The sequence below is a fragment of the Montipora capricornis genome, chromosome 4, assembly GCF_036669925.1.
Source record: "Montipora capricornis isolate CH-2021 chromosome 4, ASM3666992v2, whole genome shotgun sequence".
NCBI classification, from domain to species: domain Eukaryota; kingdom Metazoa; phylum Cnidaria; class Anthozoa; order Scleractinia; family Acroporidae; genus Montipora; species Montipora capricornis.
This window is the reverse complement of record NC_090886.1, coordinates 31,962,928-31,979,078: the sequence shown is the minus strand read 5'-3', so window position 1 is coordinate 31,979,078 and position 16,151 is coordinate 31,962,928. Positions and strand designations below refer to the sequence as shown.

Sequence of the window (16,151 nt, the reverse complement as noted above, 5' to 3'; positions counted from 1 at the left end):
TTCTTTTTTACAATTCCCATTAAGCCAAATCCCAGTCCCAGTGACTCAATCTCATTTTCCCAGGGTAAAAACAGGCCAATCCCAGTTACATTTTACCCCCTTCAGGACCCTCTTATTGTGACGAGATTTCGTGCCTAAGTAAAGGTAATTGATTGAGTTTAAAAAGAGATTTAACCTGAAAATGTATGTTTCGATTAAAGGTCAATTGTGGACCCAAAATTGAATATGTCGGAACTTATCCACCCCTGGAATGTTGTAGACGGTACCTTTACATGAACTTTGTTGTGCTTACGAAAAAAAGCAAGCAATAAATTGCTCCTTTTCATAATACAATGCATTTACTGGTATTTTGTTTTTCAGTAAGTAGGTCGAAACCGTGCTCCTTATTTCCACTTTTAAAGAACCTTTATACGTATAGTAAACCGTGTAAACGCCAGTGTAGTTTGTTATTTCTGGGCACGAGTGAATTGTATGAGCCGCAGGTAAGAGCAAAATGAAACTTTCAAAACCATCACGAGTGACCATAAAATCACGAAAATGCACGAAAAAAGTTCTTACAATTTTTTATTTCTTAGTATATTCAACTAATTACTCCATCGCGTGTTTCCATCATGAACTTCCGTTTTGCTCTCGATAACCTAATTGGCCAATCAGAAACACGATATAATGTTAAGTCTATCCAATGCAGTTATTATGGTATTTTTGAGGTAATTTGAGCAAGTTTTTCTCCCAAACGAAACTGCAAGGGCTAGATTTTCTTCTTGCATGTTTTGAGTCTCTTGCGAAAAGGAACAATGAGACATGGGTTAATATTAAGTCAGCTTCGATATCGCATGGAAATGTGCGATTTTTTCAGAAAAATATCTTCTTTATCATTACTCCTCAGTAACGGTTGGGTGGAGCCGGTGGTCAAACTTTGGCCCTTGCAGCACTTCTGCTACAAAAGCCGCCACAATTCTGTACTTCCAGTGATAAGAGCAAATGTCCAGAAGCTGACCAATATGGAGTGCAACAGGAGACTGTAAAATGTAACAATAGCGAATGCTACGGTAAGAATGTTTGAGTAGGCCGACCGAAATTCTCACACTATTCCTCGCCCTAATCGGGAACTAGTACACAGTTTCAAATTGAGTGGGGAAAGTCATCTCGCGATTGCTTTGAATGTGCAAGCGTGGTGATTCAGCTAAGAATACCGCGCCACATTCTCAGCCAATAGAAGGCTAAGGAAAAATCAGTTTTGACCTGTTCTCACGAGTTTACCGCGTTTGGCGCCATATACGAATTTTCTGTGCATTATGACTGCCTGATTTGACTGCCTGATTCTTCTGGGATTGGTTTTGGTTTTACGACAGGCTAAGGTGAAACCAAACAAGTCCATAGAAATGCTGAAAAGAGTGCTAAGCCTTGCACCCCAGCCCACAAAAACTGATTCTAAGAAAATTAGTAAAACAAAACAAGTATCTAGGTTGGGGCTGGCGATATCTTTTTCCGCCAGCGGGTCATTTTTCAAAATTGTTTACGTCCTTCCTATTTCTCCTATTTTTCAAGGAAATGTATTATTTTCTCCACTCTTTGTCCATCGCTGGTGCTAAATCCAGTATAAAATGGTAGTCAAATACGTCTGATGCCAAACATACTGGAACCATTAATTTGCCTCACAACTGTGAATTGCATTGGTTCTTGTCTGACTCGTCCAGTTTTTGATACCCAGAACATATCTATTGACCAAGATATATTTTGAGAATAGTGTACCTTGGAAGCTTCGACAATCGAAAGGGGCAGGAGTCCATTAGCGGGCCCTCCATCTTCTGTATTAACCCTCTGAGTCAACCCGGTCCCGTATCTTTTTAATTTTTAGGTGCACCTCCAGGGAGGATTTTCGCTGGTGTTTCACAATAGCCAATCATAAGAGACCTATGGTCGGCCACTGATTACGTCACGTGCAGCACACCCGAAACACGAAGGTATTGAAAATGATGAAAAGTTATAGCAGTTCTAAAAATCAAAAGATATGGGTGTGGGGGGTGGACTCAAGGGTATAATACGTATGGAAGCTCTAGGTAATGGGCTCCTGATAGGGAACCCTGTTTTTCTTCCTATTTTCCCCACTTTTTTCGATTTTTTTCCTATTTTAACTATGTCGGACTTTTCTTCCTTAACATATCCTTACCCAGCCAATTTATTTTGAGCATCAACAAGATGGTAAAATATTTCTTCTCTCCTAGATGGCTACAATATGCACTTCTAACCTCATTTTAATGATTGGTCTCTTAGCACCGATTGACGGTCACTGGGGTCGTTGGTCACAATGGGGTGCCTGTGACGCAGACTGTGGATTTGGAACGCATCACCGGACAAGGTCATGTGACGATCCACCACCGAAATATGGTGGAAAAACCGTGTAATGGCAGCCCCAAAGGCTCACAGTCCTGCAAATTGAAGTCGTGTGGAATCGGTGAGAACGTATAAAATCACTGATCGGTTTTAATCGATACTGCAGTTAGGGTCGGTTAAAGTAGAAACATCCATACAAAAGGAATGGGTTTTTCGGAAAGGTACCCAAAGAAGAACGCCATTTTTGTGACACTTTGAGATCCAAAAGAGAAGAAGAAGAGCAAGATCGCCGAAAGAAAGGGTCGATTTGGTAACGCAGTCGTAAATTTCAATTGTCTCAAAAGTTGTCTTTTCATTTACCTTTCACTCGAGGTTTTCGAGAATTTTGGCTTAATAGCAAATACTTCTGCTCTAAATACAGATGGTCCGAGAAAAACAATAGCTGCAAGGTGAGATGTCGGAGCTGAAGGCTTCATACATGTTCAGTCCAGCTACATCATGCTAATGAGATTTATGGTACTTTGCATGAACTTCACAATGTGTCACAAGGTGCCCTTTAAGACTAAGAACTTCATGCATTGCTCGCTGGATCTGGCTCTGGTTGAAGTCATAGTTAGAGGGTCACTTTGTGACACCTACACCAAGCAACATTTGTAGCCGAACTGGACAACCCTCGAGGGCCTGGGTTACGAGTTCCTGCTAGAGCTCTTCATGACAGCGAGGCTGAACTGTGTCCGCTGAGGCTCGTCATGAAGCTGAAGTTAAATAAATCAAAAGTTTTCAATTGATAATCTTGCCACAGCTAAGCTCTTTGTCTCTTGGATTTACTCATGCGTAATTTTTCAGGGCCGGATGACTGTGAATTCGACGCCGACAAAATGTGCCATTGGAACAATGACCCAGGTAACCCATCAAACTTCAATTGGGAGCGTCGCACTGGTACAACACCTCGAGCAGGACTGGACCATCTGGGGACCACACGTCTGGGACAGGTAACACAAGAACTCAATTTTTATTCCCTTTGGGTTATGATTTGCAAATCTTATCGCCTGTGGTTGCTTTAAATGGCGCCAAAGCAATTAATTTGGTTTCAGTTTTAGAGTCAATTCATTCGAGCTGTGTTTCTTTCAAATTAGGTCACTACATCTATACAGAGGCCAGTAGGATAAACAAAGACCAGAAAGCTAAGCTGCAAAGTCGAAACTTCCCGCCAACCAACGGTCGCTGCTTGTCGTTTTGGTACCACATGTATGGGTCAGGGATGGGACAGTTGAATGTGTACATAGAATCGACTGTGGGTGCAGCAAAAAGAATGTGGTCTCTGTCTGGTGATCAAGAAGACGAATGGAAAATGGCGCAAATTACGCTTAGTAGCGCTGCGTCGGAGTATAAGGTTTTAGTACTTCATAACAAGTTTTCCCTCGACTTCTGACAATATCATTTTTGGCACAAAGTGAGGGGACGGATCGAATGCTATGAACATAAACACATTGACCTCGCGATGACAGATATTACCAGAAATGCGCTTAATTAGATGCACGGCGATTTTGACAGGGAATACAGACAATCAGCGTCACAAAGTGCCCCCAAAACGCAAGTCCTCAACAGCTGCCTTTATCCTCAGCTAAAATAACGCTAACCCTTAAACTTGCGTTATTTCTATAAGAGGTAGCAAATGCCTAGACTTAGGGACATTTCGTGTGGGATAATATCAATCTACGTACGTCACAGACGTAAGTGCATAACGTGCATAACGTGTTTAGAAATCGGCAAAACCAAAATTTGTCTTGTTTTCCAGTCATTTACTAATGCTAAAAAAACCTTTCATTGGATGCTTGCTTTTTGTTTCATCAGGTAACATTTGAAGCAGTGCGTGGAACAAGCTTCCGCGCAGACATTGCCTTAGACGACATTAGCTTCAAGGAGATCCCATGCCGTGAGTTCGTGGCCTTTCATGTTTCGCTGATTTTGCAAAAAGTCGATGCAGGGAGCGCCTACTTTGATGTGGAAACTTTGAAATAGCCATGCATTTGAAATTACACCTGAAAATGGTTAAATTTTCTCGTCTTCTCGGATAAGGACCAGGGAGCTTAAGCACGCGAAGTTTTTGAGGCACAGACGGAATCCGGAATGAACATTTCGCAGCCAGCCGAACAGTACTGTCCCCCAGATTTTGAAAGTAATCGTCTCCAATAGAGAAAAGGTACTTGGAAATATAAATGTTGCAGTGTCAAGACAAATTAAAAAGGAAAACAGCTCAATTTCGCTTGCTGTTTGTGGCTCTAAAACAACAACTCGTGCTTAAGTTCCCATTAATTATACACCGTAGGCCTCGCGCCTAGCACACCCCTTCTTGTACAGTTTTGTGGGACGTCAAAGAAGCCACTCACCGTTCGAAAAGCGTACGGAACAGAGTCCAACCATCGCCAAATCCAAATCAGAGACCATGCTTTCAAACATTTGCGTCAGAATAAGTGAGGTATCTATATAGCGCTTTATAATAATGATAATGATAATGATAATGATAATGATAATGATAATGATAATGATAATGATAATGATAATGATAGTGATAATGATAATGATAATGATAGTAAGTTAAACATGATTGGATGTTGAGGGTATACAACTAGATGGGAATACTGGAAGAAGTAATAGACGTAATCCGCACACTGATGAGCAAGTGGATAACAAGTCTAACAAAACTAGAAGTAACAAGAAAAGGGAAGAAAGAACAAAGCAGATGGATCAATATCAGAAAAAGTTTTTTTCAAGGAAATAGCTTTTCTGCAGTAGGTTTCTGTTGCACAGAGATACCAGTAACGATGCTGCTAGAGGGAAAAGGAGAGTACAGCATGGGTAAACCAGGAGAGAGAGATACTAAAAGGACACATAGTTTGTTCATCGACGACTTTAAGGTGTAGCAGGAAACCCTTGAAGGGCCACAGACTGGCCAATGAAATCATCGTCAAAGCAAGCATTGACACAGGAGCGATGAATGGGATAAGAAATGTACCGAGACTGTGTTTAGAAGAGATAAAATGGTGAAAGGGGATGGTTTGCAGGTACTGGAAGAGCGGATGGAAGCACTAGATCCAGCAAACAACGATCGCTCCAAGTTCTTAGGATGTGAACAGTGTGATAAGATTTTGACAAAGAAAGTACTGACAAGGGTGAAGAAGGAAATGAGTGGACGATTGAGTAATCTTGTAGAATTGATTTATGCAATAAACATAAGGGTAGCACCAGTGGTAGCCTACATCATGAATGTGTGTAACATGACGGAGAAAGAGTCGCGGAGGATTTGGACAAAATGGTAAAAGAAACATTGAGGGGAAAGCGGATGCACGAGAGATAAAGCAGTGATGAACGACTGTATCTGTAAAAGAAAAGTTGGGGAAAAGGCTTGAAAAGTTCTAAAGATGTTTACAGAGAAACCAAAGAACGAGTTGCGTGTTATGTGGCAAATTTAACGAGTCCGTGGATCAAAAAAGTGTGAAACAGTCAGTCAGTTAGTCAGTCATCGGCTGCAGCCGAGATGGAATTCACGGCTCTGCGCCAGGCTTCTCTCTTCTTCGTGATGGTAGGAAGATCTTCTATTTCCTCTGTGGCTTCTTTGGCTATGACATAATTGTAGTTGAGGGTCTCCTTCTTCTATTTGTGCACGGGAGTCTCCAGCAGATGACCTCGGAGATGACTTGGCTGTTGTCTGGAAGGCAGTGTGACTCAAAACGTGCTCTCCGTTGTGGGAATTGTGGTATGTCGCCGTCGATTTCTTCCTTTGTTTTGTGCATTTCTGCAGGAGACATTTTTCACTCTCACTAGCAACTTGGTCTACATTTCATCGAACTTCTCTTGAAATTTATTTTTGATGATCCATATCTCTGAGCAGCATAACAGGATACTCTCAACACAAGATCTAAAGAATGCTAGCTTCGTTGTCTTGCTTATATTGCTTTGCAGATTTTATGTAGTTTATTGCAGGCATTCCGGACTTGGCCCTTACGTATCTGAAAGTCTTTGTAAATGTTAGCGACATATGAACCAAGGTACTTGAAGTCACATACCTCTTTCAGCTGACTACCATCTTCTGATCTAATTTGCGAATGATTAGCATCCTCGTTTACAGTCCTAAACTCTGTTTCCTTGGCATTGAGGTGGAGACCAACTTCAGCGGCTGCAGTTTCTAGAGGCAAAAGTAGGTCTTCAGGAACTGCCAGGGTGTCAGCAGTAAAGGCCTGGCCTCTGTTGTTCGAAGGGTGGATAGCTCTATCCACTGGATAAATCGCTATCCTTTGGAAAACTCAATTAATTTTGCTAGTGTTTATCCGCTGTATAGTGATTTATCCGGTGGATAGCGTCATCCACCTTATGAGCAATCGGGGCCAGGTCGTCAGCGTATTCCAGGTCTGTCAGGTATTTACTTTTATCGTGATTGAACCGGCTGGATTGTGATTCCTTTTTCATTTATATGGGTTTTCGAGTGATTTCCTTAATGCGTAATCAACAACTATTACGAATAGATGCTGCTAAGGTATCTCCCTGAAGGATCCCGGCAGTTGCTGTGAATTCTGTCGTCGGACCATCAGGGCGTTTTGCGAACCTTGTTGGATTTTCGTACCCAGTCGAGATAGATTTGACGATGTCTTCTGGTGTTCCATTATTGGATGGGATGGGCAGCATCGCCTTTTTGTTTACACTGGCTGTCGAAGGCTTTGGAGAAGTCCACAAATACTATAGACCTTTCGTTTAGAGATCCTCAGCTCTTCTATTATTCTCCTAATTACTAGGATCTGTGGGATCGTTGATTCGCCTTTGCGGAAGCCATTTTAGGTTCCTCTCAGTACAGGATCAACAAGAGATGTAATCTTGTTCAGGAGCATAGAGTTGTATGTTTGATGCCAGCGGGGACAAGGTAATGCGATCCTTTGGTTATTCTGTGGCAGCTGGAGATTGCCTTTTTTTGGCAATTGGTATGATGGATGATTTGGAGAAAGCATGCGGTTTGTTTCCTGCAAAGGTGTCATTGCAGAAATCAAGCAGTTGCTGGTGGAAGAGTGGATAATTTGTCTGTTCCAGGGTTTTTTTTACTTTTTCAGCTTCTTCAGGCACTTTGTAACTCTTCGAGAAAGAAAGAGTTGGTTTTGTTTGGGAGACTCTCAGGTACTTTCGGTTGCAGAATGGATCATCGAGGTCAGTATTGACCATATCTGTTTGACTTAGAAGTGTGCTGAAGTGCTGGAAGCATAGTCCTTGACAATGCTTACTGCTCTCGCCACTGCGCCATCCCTGCTTCCCGAAGACATGTAAGACTCATATAACAAAGACTAAACTACTATGGTGCAAAAAAAGCCGTTACAATTTTTTTTTCTAAATTAAAAGTAGGATTTACAGAAGGCCCCAACTGAAAGAGTCACAGATTTATTTAAGCATAGCAAATGCAAAGGCAATACAATAGATAGCATAAGACTAACTAAAAAATTACATTCACACAACTAACAAAGCTTGGCCCACGATGCGTTAAATTGCTCTACACGATTCTTTTTGTTGCAAGACAACGAAGAATGTCAATCTTGCTACTCAAGCGCAAAAGAAAACCCTCAAAGTCCAGAGTGCCGCTGTACAAAACTGTAGCAAAAATATGATATTTGGCTACAATAAGGCAATAATAGTTTTTTCGAACAGTGAGGGGCTTTGTCAACGTCCCAAACGTAGACTGCGAGCTCTAAAATCGTTGAAACGAACGCGTATGTTGAACTTTCAAAATGGTGGGCGTTGGTTAGAGCTCCTGCAGCTTCAGCTGAAAGTTCATCGTACTCGTTCGTTTCAATTTAGAGCAAAAGAAAGACTGTTCGCACTCTAAAACAAACGCTTTGAGATGGGGCCTCTAGTTTATCGTCCTTCACCACGAAGCCTGAGACAGGAGAGTCCAACCGATTGCAGATATCCTTACAAAGGCAGTACTTTATCTATTTTTCATCGCATTGTCTTACAAGCATAAACATTTTCGTATTTGTTTACAGTGGAAGCAATAGGCTGCTACAGAGATAGACCCGGTAGTCGAGCGCTTCCCGAACTGGTGAAAAATTTACGACCTAAAATCGACTGGTTCCACATAGATGAGACTATCGCTAGTTGCTCAAAATTGGTTCAAAGTAAAGGTTACAAGGTTAGCACGTTATCTTTAACATTGTGGGTTTTTGCTCAAGCACACATTACATGGGGCAACTTTTCGAACAGCTTGTCTCGCAATTGCTTTGCGATAAAAAATGCACAAAAACTGTTTAGGGAAAAACCTCTTAAGATCTTTTTTTAATTTCCTTAACCGTTTGGAGAAGTGAAAATCGGTTCTACTCTCCGCAACGTTCAGAGGCAAACGTTGCGTCATTTAAAGTGCCACTATGATCAAATTTTTACCTCTTGATTTTTTAGGCGTATCACAAAGAATTCTACGAAAGAATGAAAATGCCGTTTGCAAATACCTGCATTAGTTCCAGAGATATTTAAGTTTGAAAAATGTGTAAAATATGCAAATGAGATGACTGATGATGTCATACCCTCAACCCAATATTACATCAAGTATATAAATAGTGCTATCTTCGCCAATTTGCAGCGCAGACCATTGAAACTTGGTAGGCTAATAGTTCTACAGAAAACACACCTACGGCTATAAAACATTTTGTTCCCATGGCAACTCACTCTTTTCCAGTCCCCACCCAATTGATTTCAATATGTAAGTTATTTTTAGCTCGAAAAACGTTAAACAAGGCCACAAACTCAAGCTAACATATTTATATGCTTGTTGGATCATGTATATGAGGCACCATTTGCAAATATGAAAATAGAACGCCAAATGTGGCCAGAAATGCCTTTAATATTGGTCTGGAACCCAGTATGTTACCATGGTAACGAAACTGTTAAGCTCAAATTGTGGAGTACATTTAGTAGAATCTTACTGCAAAGAATCAAACATTTCTGATGCAAATTGGCTGAGATATCTTGATCAAAATTTGGTTTAGTGTATTACGGCATCACTTGGCTAATTTGCATATTTAAAAAACTTGAGTATCTCTGGAACAAAAAGAGATATTTGAAAATAGTAAAGAGCATTTTTTTTCTCATGCAGGCTACTTATTTATGGCTTAAAATGGCTTCAATAGAAAAGATGCGATTTTCGTCATAGTGGCACTTTAATTTCTGCAATTTGTGCTGCAGTGTTTTGCGACAGCCGATAGCCAATGAAAGTACCTTTTGACCTAGTGAGATCATCGACAGTCAGACAAGTGTTGGGTAGACCAACTCGACTTGCATTTTGAGAGCTTTTGTCCCTTGAAACGAGTTGCGTCATCATACGACAGAAATTGCCAAGATAACACTGAAGAAGTTTGGGCTTCAAAGAGTTTAAATTGCGTTTTCCGTGTCCAACGCTTGCGTAACAAGCGTCTTGAACGAGGAGCTCGGAAAAGTTTAGAACTAAGCCGCAAGTTCCGAGCAGCTGGGACGACAGAAAACCTTTCAGCTTTTCCTTTGTTCAGATACCCTTACGCAGGGTCCTCCAGACGCAATGAAACGTTCAGAATATAGCCTCATCTACACGAAATTTTCCTTCAAAGTTACCCCAAACTTTACTTTTAACACATGCAATGTTCCTGAACCATACCCTTTTCCTTTTTGTAGTATTTTGGTGTCCAATTCTACGGTGAATGCTGGAGTGGCAGCGCTGACTATGGCAAATATGGAGTCGCACCGCCTGAGAATTGTTGGAAGGGAGTGGGGATTCATTGGACAAATTATGTCTATAAGATAATGTAACGCAAGGTGAGAACCTCTGTCCCTTTAAGAGACAAATATTTGGGAATTAAAGCAGAAGAAAGGATCAATTCCTTGTTTTAATTGCCTTGACTCAATTTAAAATAGTACTTACATTTTTCTTAGTTGCTATATACACGCCGTGCGAGCCTATAACTGAAACTAGACCTTTTTTGTTTTCACAGCAGAAGGAATCTTCTTACTGGGATCAATCAAGCACGTTTCAAAATGAAACATATACTGATCTTTGTAGTTTTGGAAGACTCAATAAAGAAAGTTAATAATGCACCGTTTATCGTCTGTCTACTTCACCTTGAAAACCTTGGACGTGTCGCTACTTACAATCCTTGACAAAATGATCTATGAAATGAATCATATATTACAATGAAATCAAGTGAAGCTATGATCCTCGCTGTTCTAAACACAATTTCTTTAGCAATTGCGTAGAGAAGCCGGCAAGTATTCAGGACTTCAACAAGGTTTGAACCCGTGCCCTCGCGATGCCGGTGCGACGCTGTAACCAACTGAGCTATGAAGCCACGGATGTTAGGAGCTGGTATTTGTGGGTTTAAATGTTCCCGTTATGGATGAATCAATGAAACGAAATGATCATAGCTTCACTTGATTTCATATCCGCAGTTCAATAGTTGATTCGTTTCTGTATCATTTTGTTCATTGATTCATTCATAACGGGGACATTTGAACCCACAAATGACTAGCTCCCAATATCAGTGGCTTCATAGCTCAGTTGGTTAGAGCGTCGCACCGGCATCGCGAGGTTACGGGTTCAAACCCCATTGAAGTCATGAATTTTTCAGGCTTCTCTACGCAATTGCTAGAAAATTGCGTTCATAACTGCAAGGGTCATACTTTCACTTGAATCCTTGACAATTTCGACTTCCTTGTCCATATCTGAAAAAAAAAACCACTTTTGTTACATGAAGTATTATTGCTGTTTCCCCTCCCCTCGTCAAGAGAAACAACGGTTGAGACAAGGATGGTTTACAGATAAATTTTGCCTCATTAGCACAAGGCTATTGTTTTTTAAAAATAATTAGGATAGTACGCGTACTCTCATTGGTCAATAGCTGTGTTTAGACACGGCTGTGACATCACACGAGTTTTGATTGGTTATATGCTGTCAGACGCGCGTTTTGATTTGCTGGTAGGAAATATGAACGTGTATCAAGAAATCTATTTCAATCAAGAAGTTTCCTTCATTTGCTTCCTTTATTTTCGAATTATCTTTAAGAAATATTTTATAAAAGCAACAGAGGACTTTTTTTCCGTCTTTCCATATCCTCATCTAAACACTCGGGGAAGTTGGGAGAATTCGAGACAGTTATGCCAACCCTCGACTGCGTCTCGGGTTTGCATAACTGTCTCGAATTCTCCCAACTGCCCCTCGTGTTTAGATGAGGCTATGGAAACACGGAAAACGTCCTCTATTGCTTAAATAATCAGTCAGCCGAGAATAAAGTACTGAATAATAAAAAGTGCATTGATTAATGAACTATCTCTGAAAATTTGAACGCGACATACCAGGTAATCTCTGAGCAATGATGCTTTGGAAATTCGAAATGGGTACAAAGAATGTATGCGATGAATAGCACTTTTGCCCCCCAAGAATTCATCAGTTTTTTCATGGCTAATAACTGGCTCGTTATCAAAACTAAAAGATTGAACTAAGTTTAACAAATTCTTTAAATGTTACCTTTGAAGACAATTTGTAAATGGCATGGTGCCTTATGTGAGCAAACTCCAATGTTAATAAAACATTCCCTTATCTGCTACCCTAGATGCCATTACATGACGAATTTCAGCTCGGGCTGAAATTTCAACCTGGTTAGCCGGGCTGAGAAATCCTCTTAAAATGAAAGTGGCGATTACATGGAGAGGGTTTCAGCCCGGGCTGAAACCAAAGTCTCAGAGTCATCGCTTCCTTTACCAGCGGTCGGGAAAGAGAGATTCTTGTCGAATTCAAAAAAGGCCATTTTTGATAGGTTGTTGAAAACCGGTTTCATTTCCTGCCATTTTCAAATTCTAAACTCAAAAATCGTGATTTCTTCTGGGTTTTTATATGTACGAGGTTGAAGATGATCTAGAAATAAATCATTTCACAACTTACGAGTTCCGTAACGTTTTTGTTTTTGAAAATACAGCAACTGTCACTTGTGTGACACCAGATTCTGAAATCTGTTTTGATTGAAAAAATGTCTCTCGTTATTTTTGATTATCCGCAGTTTAAACGTTTTGAGTGTATTAGGAGATGCGTTTATACTCATGTGTAGAGCCTCGCGAGTGAAAAGTAAGCGCTTTCCAAGGTGAACTCCAGTGTCTTTGTTGATTTCTAACCGACTCCCCACACGCACGCGCAGTTATTCAAGCGGAACCAGAGTTTTCTGGTTCTCCGGAGCCTCCAGTGCCCGTTCCGCTGGACAAGGGTAACGCAGGCTCTGGGAACGAGATTGAAGCCCGGGCTGAAAAAGGAACGTGAGCATGCGCATCGATTGTATTTTCGCATCTCAGTAAATTTTCTCATGGAAATTTGCGTTTTCAGTGCTCCCGGGCTGAGATTGAGCATGTAATCGCAACAAAGTTAAATTTCAGCCCAGGCTGAAACTCACCATGTAATCAGCCCTTAAGATGGACTAACCTGCCATCAGGCGTACTTTTCTTTAGAACAACAATAAAAGGAAGGTGACACACAATAACACCAACCCGGTGCGGCCAACGCATCACGCATGCGCACAACCATTTCACCCGGTGAATTAGCAGCCATGGACAACTGTTTCGGCCTTTTGGGTCTCATCAGTATGGCGTAGCTAACATACCAGACGGGTGTTTTTAGCACCGTTTTAAGTGGTAAGCTGGGTTGGAAACAGCAAAACTGTAGCTGTTCATGGCTGCTAATTGACCGGGTGAAATGGTTGCGAGAGAAGGCGCGAAAAGGTACGCCTGATACAATTTCTTAACGAGTCGTCTGCCGCCCACCTGTTAAGAGTGATGTTATCTTGTGTCATGCTATAAAATAAGAGCCAACCAGATTTCACCGCAGATTACCTGCACGTTGCGATTCAAGGAAACACGACGAAAACAAAATAGAACTCTAGCTGGAACGTCTGTGAAGTCAGACTTTATCCATACAATCAAAGCTACTAGTATTTCTGCAAATCCCGCTATTGGTGCGGTTTTTTTCCGTTTAAAACATCAAGGAACAATGAATTTTGCAATCACAGAAAAAGCTCTCATACCCGAATATTTAAGATGCCAATAAATGATGCTAATATCTTCGAGGAAAATGAACTTTTAGAAATGATAGTTTTTCAGCAACAGCTACTTAACTATTATTTTGTAAGTGTCACTTAACCATTGTTCAACGCTTCCGTAAAGAATGCTTTCGTGAAGTTCGGCTGGTTCCCCGAATCGGATTGTGGCAACTCTAAGTTCTATTCGGCTCTTTTTGGTTTCACGACTTGTTTTATATTCCAAAGTTATAGAAGCTTGTAGGTGCCCTCCGAGTTGTTGAAAATCCGACAACAAAGTTGTGAAAATCCGACATCCGAGTTGTAAAAATCTGACAACAAAGTTGTCAACTCCGACACCCGACATTCGACATCCGACATTCGACATCGGACATACCACATCCAACATCCGACATCCCACATCCGGTACCGGTAGGGGCATGGGTTCTTAGTTTTCCCTTCACATGTTGAAAATGGATGCGGATTACAGTATTTTGTTTCTGTTTGTTCATCAGTATTCAACATTGCGAATGTGTATTACCAGAGTATGTTCCAACGTTTAGAAGCAACCAGACAATTTTTTTAAAAAAATTAAAAGAATTAAGAAACTAAACTAGTGAGCAGCGCTCTGCGAAACGTATCTGTAAAACTTGTTTATTCTCCGACGCGTTTCGTCTAGTAGAGTTTTTTTTACAATAGTACATTAAACGCGCCTGCATTTAAGCCATATCTGATGGCAAAAATGACGGCTGCCAACATTAAGGTTTGACCGGATTTTCGAAGGGGAACAGGCGCAGCTGTGAAATATTAGCAGAAACCCATAAGGGTTGAAACGTGTAACGGCCCCTCGTGTGCTTGGAAACAAGCTTCTGAATGTTCAACTTGTTAAGTACCATATTTGGAACAACAAGAGCGAGGGGTTTCCAAATATGGTACTTAGCACTGAAACATTCAACCAATCAGTTCGCACTGAATATTCGGAAGCTGTGAACGCGCGTTACACGTTTCAACCCTTATGGGTTTCTGATATTAGGGCAAGGCGTGAGAAACATGTTTGGGGCCACGGTTTTCGATAAAACGCTTACATGGTTTATTTATAGGGGCTGATTACATGGTGAATATGTACAAGTACAAGGGGTTACGTTTATGCAAACGTTGGCCGTGTAGCACTTAAATTTCAACAGAATTAAAAATGAGAGGGTGATGTGAAGTGCTATTTTCTATCCAAGTAAACAATGTGAGCGTTAGCCCTACTAATGGCAATGGGCCCACTCAAGGACAGAAAAACCAATTCCCACCCTGGTAAGAGTTTTTCTCTGTCCTTGTGTGGGCCCATTCCATTAGTAGGACTAACGCTCACATGGTTTACATGGGTAGAAAATAGCACTTCACACGGCCAACGTTTGCATAAAAGTAACTCCTTGCACTTGTCCATATGCAGTGCCGTCAATTTGACATGTTCAGTTCCCACGACTTGCTCCCGTCTAACGTTATAGATCAGTTGGTAGAGCAGCGGTGATCTAACCCGAAGGTCGTAGGTTCAATTCCCACCCTGGTCAGAGTTTTTCTTTGTCCTTAAGTGGACCCCTTGCCATAAGTAGGGCTAACGCTCACATGGTCTACATGGGTAGAAAATAACACTTCACATCACCCTCTCATAGTTAATTCCGTAATCGAATAAGCACGCTTTGAAGTTGGCGAAGATTGAGCTTCTGACATCTTTTCACCTTAATGCCTCTTGAGTCATAAACTGCCCCACGGACTCTTCCTAAAGTTCTTTAAACTGTTTCGATTTATTTTTCACATTTCTCCACTTCACGTTTGCATTTGTAACACATGATAGACGATAGACCAGAAATGTTATGAACTGGTTGCCGAAGCATATTTCTGAAGTCGATCATCACTCATTAGCAAGCTTCTGTTCTTTGGACTGAACGCAAAATAAATCGGGTGACCCGAAAACACTGAACCCGGGTCCACAGACTACCCCTACGGACCCCCTCTTCGGACCACCCCAAAACAACAGAATTAAAAATGAATAAAGAAAAATAAATAACAACTGAAAATTTGTTTACACCGGTTGTCTGGATAGACCACTCCTGCCGGCGAAATCTCAGCCGTTACGCTCCGCAAATCAGACTAAGGCCCAGGTGTTGCCTTTTCCTTCGCTGTTGACAGGAGTAAGTTCCTTCGGCCATTTTGTTCGGAAAAGGGAGATCGTGAAGCCTGGGGCGAGTTCATAAACCCGCGGGAAAATGATCCGAACAAAATGCCGGAGGAAAGAAAAGAAAATACAAATAGAACTTACTTATTATCAATCTTTTTCGAAGCATTCCGGTCCACAGCGAAGGAAGGGGCAATGTGTGATTAATAGACTTTGCGCCCGAACCTGAGCCCGCCACGAGTGATCTATGTAGACAACTTTAGTTTTTATTTATTTTCATTTCTACGTTGCTTCAAGATGGTCCGTATAGGGGGTCCGTAGGGGTAGTCCGTGGACCAGTCCGTGAGGCAGTCCGTGGACCCAGTCCGTAGAGGGGTCCATGGACCGGGGGGTCAGTGTTTTCGGGTCACCCAAATAAATCGAGATTTCCTCGTCCCAGAACTGCAGGGCTACGTCTACAAACCTGAAAAGATCACCGGGTTTTACAGGAGTTTCCATAATGGGCAAGATCCATTTGGGAAAAAAATTCGGACTTTTCGCAGAATCAAATGGAACAGTAATTTTTGGATCGTTCATTTCGAAAATTTTGGGCAACCTCT

At 41.4% G+C, this 16,151-nt stretch overlaps 1 non-coding gene and 1 pseudogene across 1 annotated transcript; both read left to right on the top strand.

Annotated features, from left to right (window-relative positions):
* Positions 1 to 225: 225 nt before the first annotated feature.
* Positions 226 to 10,431, top strand: LOC138046562 (uncharacterized; annotated as a pseudogene).
* Positions 10,432 to 10,876: 445 nt separating this feature from the next.
* Trnaa-ggc (transfer RNA alanine (anticodon GGC)) lies at positions 10,877 to 10,949 on the top strand. Its single transcript has one exon. It is a non-coding gene; the product is annotated as a tRNA-Ala (tRNA).
* The last annotated feature ends 5,202 nt before the right edge of the window (positions 10,950 to 16,151 follow it).